Source organism: Pseudonaja textilis, chromosome 1 (genome assembly GCF_049901715.1).
Source record: "Pseudonaja textilis isolate UNSWEBS1 chromosome 1, rPseTex1.2, whole genome shotgun sequence".
Taxonomy (NCBI): domain Eukaryota; kingdom Metazoa; phylum Chordata; class Lepidosauria; order Squamata; family Elapidae; genus Pseudonaja; species Pseudonaja textilis.
The window spans coordinates 320,470,141-320,483,527 of NC_141990.1; the positions used below are offsets into that span (position 1 = coordinate 320,470,141).

The 13,387-nt window shown below is 45.4% G+C and overlaps 1 long non-coding RNA gene across 1 annotated transcript in view; it reads left to right on the top strand.

Moving 5' to 3' along the window:
- LOC148128374 (uncharacterized) overlaps positions 1 to 13,387 on the top strand; it is a 452,998-nt gene that overhangs the window by 429,149 nt on the left and 10,462 nt on the right. The window lies entirely within an intron of this gene.

The window sequence follows — 13,387 nt, forward strand, 5'->3', positions numbered from 1 at the left end:
CTCGCCTTGCCTTGGGTGCTGAAAGAATCCTCGCGCCTTAGTTTCGTTCAAAGCCGCCCCCCGCCTTCGATGAAACTAAGGTGTGAGGATTCCTTCAGGACCCAAACGCTGCTTTCCAACCAGAAAAGCTCACCTGGAAGCACTTTCTCATCGAAACAAGATGGCGGCGCCCAGCAAACCAGCGGCCCGGTAGAAAATGTTCCATGGACCGGTACCGGTCCATGGCCCGGTGCTTGGGGACCCCTGCTTAAGAGGACAGCTCTCATTCCCAAACTAACTATATACCAGTGGTGGCTAACCTTTTCGAGCTCCTGTGCCAAAAATTGTGTGTGTGCTCGCTCGTGTGCCAGCACCCAGAAGGCAATGTGCGTGGGGGGAGCCTCCTGCTCATGCGCACGTGATCCCCCGCCTCCTTACCTGCACTGAGCATCCGTGTGCCTCCTAGCTGATTTTTGGCCTTCAAGAGGCTTGAGGGAAGCCGCTGCAGCCTTTGGAGGCCGAAAAAACGGGCCCGTTTCATCATTTCCAGTATTTCTGGAAATATGGGAAGTGATGAAAACGGGCCTGTTTTTTTGGCCTCCGAAGGCTGCAGAGGCTTCCCTTGAGCCTCTGGGAGGCCGAAAAACAGGCCTCAAACGGGTAGAAAATCAGTTGGGAGGCATGCGCATGTGCAGCGAGGTAAGTTTGGCTGGGGCTCATGTGCTGGCACAAATGGTTCTGCATGCCACCCGTGGCATGCATGCCATAGGTCCGCCATCACGGCTATATACTGTCTAACCAGCACAGTAATGGTTTTTCAGTTACTTTAAGCCACGATTGCATCATCAGATCCAAACTAGCATGAATTAAGCCAGGGCTTCGAAGTACAATTTACATTATGAAATCCTAATTTGATCCTTGCATGTATGAATTAAGCCAAGTTTAAAATAGGCCGCTTCAAATACAGGGTAGTTCTCGACTTACAACCACAACTGAGCCCAAAGTTTCTGTTGCTGAGTCCGACGGTGGTTAAAAGTGAGTTTTGCCCCATTTTACTGACTTTCTGTTCTCGGCTGTTAAGTGAATCCCTGCAGTGGTGAAGTTAGAGACACGGTCGTTAAGTGAATCTGTCTTCCCATGAACTTTGTTTGTCAGAAGGTCGCAAAAGGGGATCGCGTGACCCCGGGACGCCGCGACCATTGTAAATAAGAGCCAGGTGCCAAGCGTCTGAATTTTGATCACGTGATCATTGGGGATGCTGCAACGATCGTAAGTGTGGAAAATGCTCCTGAGTCACTTTTTCCAGTGCCGTTGTAAATCTGAACGGTCACTAAAGGAACTGCTGCAACTTGAGGACTACCTGTAGAATAGGGGTGTCAAACTCGATTTCATTGAGGGCCTCGGCCATTAAGGCAGGACTTCCCTGAGATCCTCCCTCACTCTCATTATAATCTTCCTTCCTTCCTTCCCTTTTTTCCTTCCCTCTTCGTTCTCCTTTCTTCTTCCTTACCCTCTTTCCTTATTTTTTCCTTCCTTGCTCTCTTTCCTTCTTTGTCTTTGTCTTTCCTCTTTCCCTTTCTCCTTTCCCGTCCCTTCTTGTGCGCTCGAATTAAAAAGGGGGAAACATTTCTCAGTTTGTTTTGTTTTTAGTTTGTTTTGATAGCTTTCGGCCAGTGAAAATGGAGCTTGCGGGAGGCTACGGCCACGGGCCGGCACCATGGGTTGGTCCTTTGCTATTTCCAGGGCGGCTGCGTGGGCCAAATCTAAGCACCCGGTGGTCCAGAATCCGGGCCATGGGCCTTGAGTTTGATACCCCTGCTGTAGAGTGTCAGATGTGGTATGCAACATCCAGTATGGGTACGCTGGTAGTGGATGATGGGAGTTATAATACACCTAGAGGTTGGGGGAGGGAGAGATTCAATGAACTAGAATCTCCGCTCTTTTGAAGCAAACCACAAGCTCCCATTAATTTAATTTAGTGACTCCATTTATTTGCGGTACCTCTGTCTCCGCTTCTCTTTCGGAGAAATGTTGCCAAGGTGATAGATTGCAAAAACATAAAAGGAAAAAAACGGGGGGGGGGGAAATATACACCATCAAAAGCAATATCAAAACCACATTTTTTTTTCGAAAAAAACAACAACTACTACTAAACGATTGGAAAGGTCAATCTAAAGAGCGTTCATCTTGCAGATTCGATGAGAAATGCCTCTGGCATTACAAGAGGTTTCTCTGAGTTCTTCTTTTAACCACAGTTTTTCTGAATTTGTTTCTTTATATAAGACCAAGTTTCTCTCAAACTGGCATCCTCAGGATGGATGGTTTTGGATTTCAATTTAATTTAGGGCTAAATTATGGCACCAATTCTTAATCATGGTTGGGTCTTCACAGGGCTCTGAGTTCGGCATTTCACCCTGCCACCAACAGAGCGGCCAAACGTATCAATGCCAGGATCTATGGTCAGCCTGCCCCCCTCTCACCCCAAATGGCAGCCATTGGAGAATGTCGGGTTGACAGCCGTCATCCTTTCAACAGGGAGTACAATACCCTTCACCTTTCTTAGCCAGGCTAGTTAAGAATTAGGGTGGTTGAATTCCCAACGCATCTGCAGGGCAGCAGTTCTGGGAAGCAGTTGGGAAGCAGTTTTGCTTTGAAGAAATTTTTAAAGACATTTTGATTGGGATAGATAGATAGATAGATAGATAGATAGATAGATAGGAGAGAGAAAGAGGATAGATAGATAGATAGATAGATAGATAGATAGATAGATAGATAGATAGATAGATAGATAGATAGATAGATAAGAGAGAGGATAGATAGATAGATAGATAGATAGATAGATAGATAGATAGATAGATAGATAGATAGAAGAGATAGAGAGAGAGGATAGATAGATAGATAGATAGATAGATAGATAGATAGATAGATAAATTCAGCAGCCAACTATCAAATTGTCAATTTCCGAGCATCCAAAGGAAGGGAGGGAGGGAGTGAATATCCAGGCCCAGATAATGCACTCTACCACTTGAATTACAGCCTTTCCCAGATCCACTTGGTGGTGCAGGGACCTTCCTACCCCATGCAATGAAGAAAGAGCTAAGAGAAAGTCCTAAACATCCCTTCAACATCCCAGCCCAAAGAGGCAAATCACCAGCCGTTATTCAATCACCCCCATAACCAAGAGTTCTTTTCGTAGGGCCACTGAGGAAAGATACAGTCTGACGGGGTGATTTCATTCCCTGCAATGGAAGAGGGTTGGACTAGAAATTTAAGGGTGAAAAAAAGTAAGGTTTTACATTTAGGCAAGGAAAACAATATGCACAGGTACAGTGTATGTGGTACCTGGCTCAATAGTGGTGACCGTGAGAGAGATCTCAGAGTCCTAGTGGACAACCACTTAAATAGACAAGGAATAATGGATGGAAACTGAACAAGGAGAGATTCAACCTGGAAATAAGGAGAAACTTTCTGACAGTGAGAACAATCAACCCATGAAACAGAAATTGCCCTCAGAAGTTGTGGAGCTTCATCCCTGGAGGCTTTCAAGAAGAAACTGGACTGCCATTTGTCAGAAATGGTGTAGGGTCTCCTGCTTGGCTGGGGGGTTGGAATAGATGACTTACAAGGTCCCTTCCAACTCTGATTATCTGAATCTACTGAATCTAAATAGGAGCCAGCCATGTGCAGCAACTGCCCAAAAAGCCAACACAGTTCTAGGCTGCATAAACAGAGGGATAGAATCAAGATCACGTGAAGTGTTAATGCCACTTTATAAGGCCTTGGTAAGGCCACACTTGGAATCCTGCATCCAGTTTTGGTCATCACGATGTAAAAAAGATCTTGAGACTCTAGAAAGAGTGCAGAGAAGAATAACAAGGATGATTAAGGGACCAGAGGCTAAAACATACAAAGAACGGTTGCTGGAATTGGGTTTGTCTAGTTTAATGAAAAGAAGGAGCAAGGGTGACATGATAGCAGATAACAGATAATCAGAGTTGGGAGGGACCTTGTAGGTCATCTAGTCCAACCCCCACACCCAAGAGGAAACCCTACACCATTTCTGACAGATGGGAGTCCAATCTCTTCTTGAAAGTCTCAAGTGATGGCGCTCCCACAACTTCCGAGGGCAACTTCTGTTCCATGGGTTGATTGTTGTCACTGTCAGAAAGTTTCTCCTTGTTTCCAGGTTAAATTTCTCCTTGGTCAGTTTCCATCCATTGTTCCTTGTCTGGCCTTCAGGTGCTTTAGAAAATAGCTTGACCCCTTCCTCTTCTCTGTGGCAGCCCCTCAGATATTGGAAGACTGCTATCCTGTCTCCCCTGGTCCTTCTCTTCCCTAGACTAGCCAGGTCCAGTTCTTGTAACCATTCTTCATATGTTTTAGCCTCCAGTCCCCTCACCATCCTGGTTGCTCTTCTCTGCACATTTTCTAGAATCTCAACATCTTTTTTATAGTGTGGTGACCAAAACCGGATGCAGTACTCTAGGTGTGGTCTTACTAAGGCTTTATAGAGCGGTATTAGTCCCTCCCTTGATCTTGATTGTATCCCTCTGTTAATGCAACTTAGGATTGCATTGGCTGTTTTGGTTGCTGCTGCACACGGCTGGCTCCTATTTAGCTGGTTGTTCACTAAGACTCCAAGATCCCTCTCATAGTTACTGCTATTGAGCCTGGTTTCAGTGTTCCAATATTTGAGGGGCTGCCCCAAAGAAGAGGGAGTCAAGCTACTCTCCAAAGCACTAGAAGGCAGGACACGAAGCAACGGATGGAAACTAATGAACGAGATAAACAACCTAGAACTAAGGAGAAATTTCCTAACAGTACGAACAAGTAATAAGTGGAACAACTAGCGTGAATGCTCCAACACTGGAAGTTTTAAAGAAGAAATTAGATAACCATTTGTCTAAAGTGGTGTAGGGTTTCCTGCCTGAGCAAGGGGTTGGACTAGAAGACCTCCAAGGTCCCTTCAAACTCTGTTATTCTATTCTATTCTGTTCTGTTCAATTATTCTATTCTGTAATTCTATTCTATTCTGTAATTCTATTCTAAATCTATCCTATTCTCTTCTGTAATTCTCTTCTATTCAATTCACGTGTTCACGTCCAGCTGGAAGGCGATTGGCCAGGCTTTCCCCACAATCCCCCAAGTTGCTTCTTGCCGAGGATCTTTGCTACAGCTGGACTCGCTTGCTTGAACAATCTAGATCTCAGCCTTGACGCTGCTTGGCTCACTTGCTCGAGCAACGTAGACCCCAGCATTGACCTTTGAGGAGCAAAAAGGAGATTGGGCCTTGTCCACAAAGGCACCTCCCACCTCTGTGCAGAGAGCAGAGATTAGACTGAAGAATTGCTGGCCTCCCCACTTTTTCTGAAGAGACGGATAGTTTAATGGAAAGGGTTCCAAAACGCCTGTCTCCCAAATTGCAACATTAAAAAGAATGTAAGTCCACCTCGTCTTATGGCTGCCATCGAACCCCAAATTTCCATTGCAAAGCAAGTCAGTTGTTAAGTGAGTTTTGCCCTTTTTTTACGCCTTTCCTTGCCACGGTGGTTAAGCGAATCATTGCAGTCGTAACACAAGTGGGGTTTTTTTGGTCAAGTTTTTTAATTTATATTGCTTATAACACAGGGGTGGGATTCAGCCGGTTTGGGCTGGTTCAGACGAACCGGATGTTAAATTTACATTCCGGTTCGGCGAACCGGTAGTTGAACCGACCGGCTGGCCCCGCCCACCCCTCCCAAGAGCCTCCACGCGGCCCATTTTGGATGCAGGTTAAGTGCAGGGTCGGAGGCTCTGGGTGGGCGAAAAACAGGTCAAAGATGAAGTACCGAATGTCCGGAAACGGGCCTGTCTCCAGTTTCCGGAAGGCCTCCAGAGTCTGGGGGAGGCCATTTTGCCCTCCCAGAAGCCCGAGGGAAGCCTCCCGACTCTGGGGAAAGCAAAAGTCAGCCCTCCCGGAAATACCAGTAGGCCACACCCACCTTGGCCACATCCACCCAGCAACCGGGCAGAGAATTGGTTGGCGGGATTTTTGAATCCCACCCCTGCTTATACATATCAGTGTGTGAACAATGTGATACCTACCTATCATACATTTTAATACAGATAAATATATTATTGCTCATAGTTATCACATTTCATTTCCATTGTTTCATGTTTAAATCTATCTGATACTACCGCCATTCAATTTCTAAACCTCGCTCTTATTATTACATATATCTTGTTATATTAAAATATGTTATATTGTTGTTTCCCTCTTATTTCTATTTCTGTTCCAACTTTTTTATTCATGTCACTGCAGCATACAAAGACGTTTCTGTCTTCCATCTTTCACCTACTTTATTATTCCTATTTCCCTTGTTTAACTCTTCACATCTGTCTATATGGAAGTTTCATCCTTCCTTCTTTCATTGTTCTTCAGTATTTCAATATACAATTTCCTAGTACCAATCACAGTATCATCTAAACATATAGGGTAGATCTATTCATATCCTTTCCATTCATCCAACCCGTGTAATTCTGAATTCTTTATTGGCCGAGTGTGATTGGACACACAAGGGATTTGTCTTGGTGAAAATGCTCTCATTGTACATAAAAGAAAAGGTACATTCATCAATAGTCAAGAATCATACGGTGCAACACTTAATAATAGTCATAGGGTAAAATAAGCAATCAAATCATACTAGGAAACAATCAATATAAATCATAAGGATATAAGCGACAAAGTTACAGTCATACAGTCACAAGTGGGAGGGGATGGGTGATAAGGAGTGATGAGAAGATTAATAGTGATAGTAATGCAGACTTTGTAAATAGTTGGACAGTGTTGAGGGAATTATTTGTTTAGCAGAATGAAGGTGTTCAAGAAAAAACTGTCCTTGTGCCCAGTTGTTCTGGTGTGCAGTGCTCTATAACAGTGGTCCCCAACCACCGGGCCCCGGACCGGTACCGGTCCATGGATCATTTTGTACCGGGCCGCCTATTTTGCTTGGGCACCGCCATCTTGTTTCGACGGCGCTTGAGAAAGTGCTTCCGGGTGAGCTTGTCGGTCGTCGGTTGGAAAGCGACGTTTGGGTGCTGAAGGAATCCTCGCACCTTAGTTTCATCGAAGAGGGGGAGGTGGCTTCGAACGAAGAGCCGTCCCGATGGCGGTGGAGTCTCATGTTAGGAGGAGATTACGAAAGAGCCCGAAAAGCCCATCGACCACGAGAGGGTACAAAGGAGGAGTTGAAGGTGGTGGGGAGAAGCGGGGGATGGCTGGCTGGCCGGTCGCTCGGCTTGCCTTGCCTTGGTCGTGTGTGCTGATGCCGGTACTGGTCCGTGGATCGGTCCGTGGATTGTACTGGTCTGTGGTACCAAAAAGGTTGGGGACCACTGCTCTATAGCATCATTTTGAGAGAAGGAGTTGAAACAGTTTATGTCCAGGATTTGAGGGGTCTGTAGATATTTTCACAGCCGTCTTTTTGACTCCCGCAGTATAAAAGTTCCTCCATGGAAGGCAGTTGGGTCGCTATTGTTGTTGTTTTTTGCAGTCCTAATTGTCCTCTGGAGTCTGTGTCCATTCTACTATTGTGTATTCTACTATTGTGTATTCTACTATTAGTACACATGCTTATATTAAGGTATTTTCTTTCATTATCTAATTACTCATTGATTAAATTTATTATCAATATTTATATTAGAGTAACACAAGTGTGAAGGGAATCTGGCTTCCCCATTGCTTGTCAGAAGGTCGCAAAAGGGGACCTGGTGACCCCAGTGACACAGCGTCCGTCACAAATATGAGTCAGTTGCCAAGCGTATTCAGAGTTTTGCAGCGTTAATTCAGCGCCAGAAAAATAAACACAGATGGCTGATGCTTCATTTAACATCTTTATAAACATAATAAGTAGATTTTACAAACCAGCTGTAGATTTCTCCAACGTGGCGCAAACTCAGACATGTTGCAAGTAATTTAAGCAGCACAAGTTAGTTTCTCTTTTACTTTAGTTCAGCAGGCAAACAAGAGGAGAGAAGCAATTTCATCTTCAATAGACGGACTCCGAGCTCAAGATAGCTGCAGAGCTTAATAGAGAATCACACCTAGGCTACTTCTAGTTTCAGTTTCCAAACAGTCCTCATTGGCTGTCTTAGTTGCTATGCCTATTCATTGGCTGACCTTGTTACCATGCTCTGTTCCAGTTCATGAATAGACTCTGACAAAGTGTCCAAATTTTGGTCATTGTGAAAAATGTTCATAAATCACTTTTTCTTTTCCAGTGCTGCTGACGACCAAAATTCAAGCCGTCTCTAAATGAATGGTTGTAATGCGAGGACTACCTGTGTCTGGGTGGGCTCCATCAGACCACCGTGAAGCCTGAACAAGCCAGTTTAACTAAATCAGTTGAGGACCAGAGATACCAAACGTGGCCATTAAATCGTTGGCTGAAAATCTTGTTTTCCTCCGCTGATCACTCCTGTCCATCCGTTGGGCCGCATGTTAATTTCTATTTGCGAACGCAGATGTGGGCTTTCCTAATTGCACGTCATCTTCGGCAGTCACAACAACTTAATTAATATGTCAACGAGAGAGCGGGCAACTGCATCTTCCTAGGCTGTGCCTGTAATCACTGTTAAATACTGAGTTGTTGTTTAGTGTGTACTGTGTTGTTGTTCTTTTAAAAAAAGAAAAACATTGCAACAACGCTCTGGACGAATTCTCCAACTCCTGTATTGCCATGCTTAGATTACGGAGGTTGTGTGGAATTGTGCCCAGTAAAAAGTCCCTGTGCCCAATTGTTTTTATTTATTGATTTGATTTGTCAGTCGCTTACCAAATAATAGGTATAAGTATAAACATGAGTAAGAATAAAGGAAATAGGTACGAATAAATAGGGACCATAGGACAGGGACAGGAGGCACAATGGTGCACTTATGCACGTCCCCTTACAGACCTCTTAGGAATGGGGGGAGGTCAATAGTGGATAGTTTGAGGTGAAAGGAGTGGGGGGTTAGAGGATGTAACTACAGAGTCAGGTAGTGCGTTCCAGGCATTGACCACTCTGTGGCTGAAGTTGTACTTTCTGCAATCAAGTTTGGAGCGGCTTACATTGAGTTTGCATCTGTTGCGTGCCCTTGTATTGTTGCGGTTGAAGCTGAAGTAGTCATTTTCTTGGTAGGACCTTGTAGCAGATAATTTTGTGTACTACACTTAACCATAGGCGGCGTAGTTCAAGATTATCCAAGCCCAAAATTTCAAGTCTGGTGATACAGGGTATTCTGTTACGAGTAGAGGAGTGTAGTACTCTTCTTGTGAAATACTTCTGGACTCGCTCAATTGTATTAATGTCCGATATATAGTGCGGATTCCAGACAGATGAGCTGTATTCGAGTACTGGTCTAGCAAAGGTTTTGTTAAGTTGGGACACCTTTGAGATTTGTCAGTGTTTTTCCTCCTGGTGTTTAAATCAAATGTGGGCTGGTGAGAACCATTAAGGGTGACAGTTTTCCACATGGTAACTCCAAATTTGCTTGATCTCAAGAGGAACATAATTCTCAAACTGGCCAAACAAAAAAAAGTGGAACAGCACAAAACAGCCTTGCTTGAATTAGGGCAACCCAGAGGTGATAAAACAATGTTTTTCAACCCTGGCTGCTTTAAGATGGACTTCAATTCCCAGAATTCCCACACCACCATGCTTGAAGACGGGTGGACTCCAATTCCCAGAATTCTCCAACCAGCATGGTTTGACGGGTGAACTCCAATTCCCAGAATTCCCCAACCAGCATGGTTTCAGATGAGTAGACTCTAATTCCCAGCATTCCTCAGCCACCATGCTTGCAGATGGACTTCAACTCCCAGAATTCCCCAGACAGCATTCATTTATTTATGATTTATGTATTTAGATTTGTGTATCACACATCTCATGCTTGAAGGCGGGTGGACTGCAACTCCCAGAATCCCCCTGCCAGCATCCCAGACAGAGACAGGTCTGTCCAGAGGACAGGCTCAAAAAAATTCAAAACGGAGACCTTACGAATGTAACTGAAACTGTACAACAGCCCCCCTCCCTCCAAAGTGCCACCCTTGTGACTGCCATTTTGACTTTTTTGACCTTTTGTGGGCCTCTCTTGTTCGGAGGCCTAGGCCCGTCACATGGAGGAGGCCTCTCCCCTCCTGTTCCCCTCCTGTGCCAATAAATCCTTAGATTATGGCTTAAAATTGTTCTTCAACAATTGCTTTGAGCACAACTGGCAAAGTCCATTTGCGACGGAGAATTGGGTAGTTATTCAGAATAGCCAGGAAATTGCAGTCTTTTTCGCTGGGAGCAGACAATGGCTGGCATTTGATGAAAAAAAAGATTAGGCCTCTTGCCACATTCGAGAGAAGGTCATGTCAAAGGGGCTAATTTCCAATTTTTTGGGCATCCAATTCTCTCTTTTCTTCTCTTTCTTTCCCATTAGATCTTAATCGATGCCTCTCTCAGTCTCCACACAGAGACCGTATTTTCCATATTATATACATTTCGAATCCATTGAGGTTTTATAGGCATAGACAATCCCTCTCCTCTTTTTCCCTAAAAATACACCGTACCGAACAGCAGTGTTTCCCAAGCATAGCCGTTTTAGGATGCGTGGACTTCAACTCCCAGAATTCCCCTAGGTGCTCTCGTGAGAGCAAAATGAACCGTACTGAATTGAGCGACTTATTCATTCTTGTCTGCCAGGTAATATGAATTCTGGGAGTTGAAGTCCCAGCTGTTTTGTCATTGCTTGAGGCTGAAAAGCACTGGCTGGGGAGTTCTGGGAGTTCAAATCCATCCCTCTTAAAGCATGCTGGCTGGGGAAGTTGAAGTCCATACATCTTAAAGCCTGCTGGTGGGGAATTCTGGGAGTTGAAGTCCACCCATCTTAAAGCATGCTGGCTGTGGAATTCTGGGAGTTGAAGTCCACCCATCTTAATGCATGCTGGCTGGGGAATTCTGGGAGTTGAAGTCCACCCATTTGGACTTGTGTGTTGTGAAGTCCACACATACACACACACAATGTATACCCACAACTCCGCATCCAACCTCACCCCATCCAATCCAATATCACTCAAAACTAGGCACGCACACCCCTAACTACCTCTATTCCAACCACAACTGGCCTTAAATGCAAGCTACTCAATGCAAGAAGCCTTGTAAATAAAATAGCTGAATTTCTCCTCTTACTTAATACGGCTAAATTCGACATTATATTTGTCCGTGAAACATGGCTCAACGCATCTCTCCCTGACTCCATTACCATAGTAATGGATGGATGGATGGATGGATGGATAGATGGATAGATAGATAGATAGATAGATAGATAGATAGATAGATAGATAGATAGATAGATAGATGCATGCACGCATACATACTTACATACACGCATATTATTCTATTTTCAATTGTAAGCTGCCCAGTGTTTGACAATTAGGGAGGAGGCCATACACGTGTTTTAAATAAAAATATTATATCAGCACATTGTCTGTTGTCTGTTTATTCTTCCTCTTTATTTGGGAGATAGATCACGAATTCTGTTTGCCTTTTTTCTCCACTCAGTCACCGAGATTGAGGAGATCCATTTTCTCCATACGGATCAAAAGGGACTCAAAGACAGGGACGAGGAGCAGGAGGTGGTGTGCCTCCCGAGCACAGGACTGCTGGGCATGATGGGTGTGGTAATTCGAGGCACCCGGATGCCACACCTGGTGGGGGGCGGCAGGTGTCTAGATTCCAAAGTGAGTTTCAAGGGGATGTGATGGGGGGGGGGCGGTTCAGTGCAAGCAACCTGGCAAGGAAGGTTGACTGGTCCCTGCCATGTTGCCATGGCATCGAGAGATGCGGTCCTATTTTATCTCAAGTGTCCATAAATAAGAACTGCATCCATTTAATTCCTGGGATGACTCATGGGCCTTTTTCTGCTTTCCCTCAGCTTCCCATTCCCCCCCAGGCCATTCAGTAGCCTCCCTTGTGCCTTTGGGGTGAGGCTGTGGAAGCCTTCCCTCCCTCCCAGATATGCCTTTGGAAAGCTTGTGTAAAGATGGGTGGACTTCGACTCCCAGAATTCCCCCAACCAGCATGCTTTAAGATGGGTGGACTTCAACTCCTAGAATTCCCCAGTCAGAATGCTTTAAGATGGGTGGACTTCAACTCCCAGAATTCCCCAGCCAGCATGCATTAAGATGGGTGGACTTCAACTCCCAGAATTCCCCAGCCAGCATGCATTAAGATGGGTGGATTTCAACTCCCAGAATTCCCCAGCCAGCGTGCTTTAAGATGGGTGGACTTCAACTCCCAGAATTCCCCAGCCAGCATGCATTAAGATGGGTGGACTTCAACTCCCAGAATTCCCCAGCCAGCATGCTTAAAGATGGGTGGACTTCAACTCCCAGAATTCCCCAGCCAGCATGCTTTAAGATGGGTGGACTTCAACTCCCAGAATTCCCCAGCCAGCATGCTTAAAGATAGGTGGACTTCAACTCCCAGAATTCCCCAGCCAGCATGCATTAAGATGGGTGGACTTCAACTCCCAGAATTCCCCAGCCAGCATGCTTAAAGATGGGTGGACTTCAACTCCCAGAATTCCCCAGCCAGCATGCATTAAGATGGGTGGACTTCAACTCCCAGAATTCCCCAGCCAGCATGCATTAAGATGGGTGGATTTCAACTCCCAGAATTCCCCAGCCAGCGTGCTTTAAGATGGGTGGACTTCAACTCCCAGAATTCCCCAGCCAGCATGCATTAAGATGGGTGGACTTCAACTCCCAGAATTCCCCAGCCAGCATGCTTAAAGATGGGTGGACTTCAACTCCCAGAATTCCCCAGCCAGCATGCTTTAAGATGGGTGGACTTCAACTCCCAGAATTCCCCAGCCAGCGTGCTTTAAGATGGGTGGACTTCAACTCCCAGAATTCCCCAGCCAGCATGCATTAAGATGGGTGGACTTCAACTCCCAGAATTCCCCAGCCAGCATGCTTAAAGATGGGTGGACTTCAACTCCCAGAATTCCCCAGCCAGCATGCTTTAAGATGGGTGGACTTCAACTCCCAGAATTCCCCAGCCAGCATGCTTAAAGATAGGTGGACTTCAACTCCCAGAATTCCCCAGCCAGCATGCTTTAAGATGGGTGGACTTCAACTCCCAGAATTCCCCAGCCAGCATGCATTAAGATGGGTGGACTTCAACTCCCAGAATTCCCCAGCCAGCATGCTTTAAGATGGGTGGACTTCAACTCCCAGAATTCCCCAGCCAGCATGCTTTAAGATGGGTGGACTTCAACTCCCAGAATTCCCCAGCCAGCATGCTTAAAGATAGGTGGACTTCAACTCCCAGAATTCCCCAGCCAGCATGCTTTAAGATGGGTGGACTTCAACTCCCAGAATTCCCCAGCCAGCATGCATTAA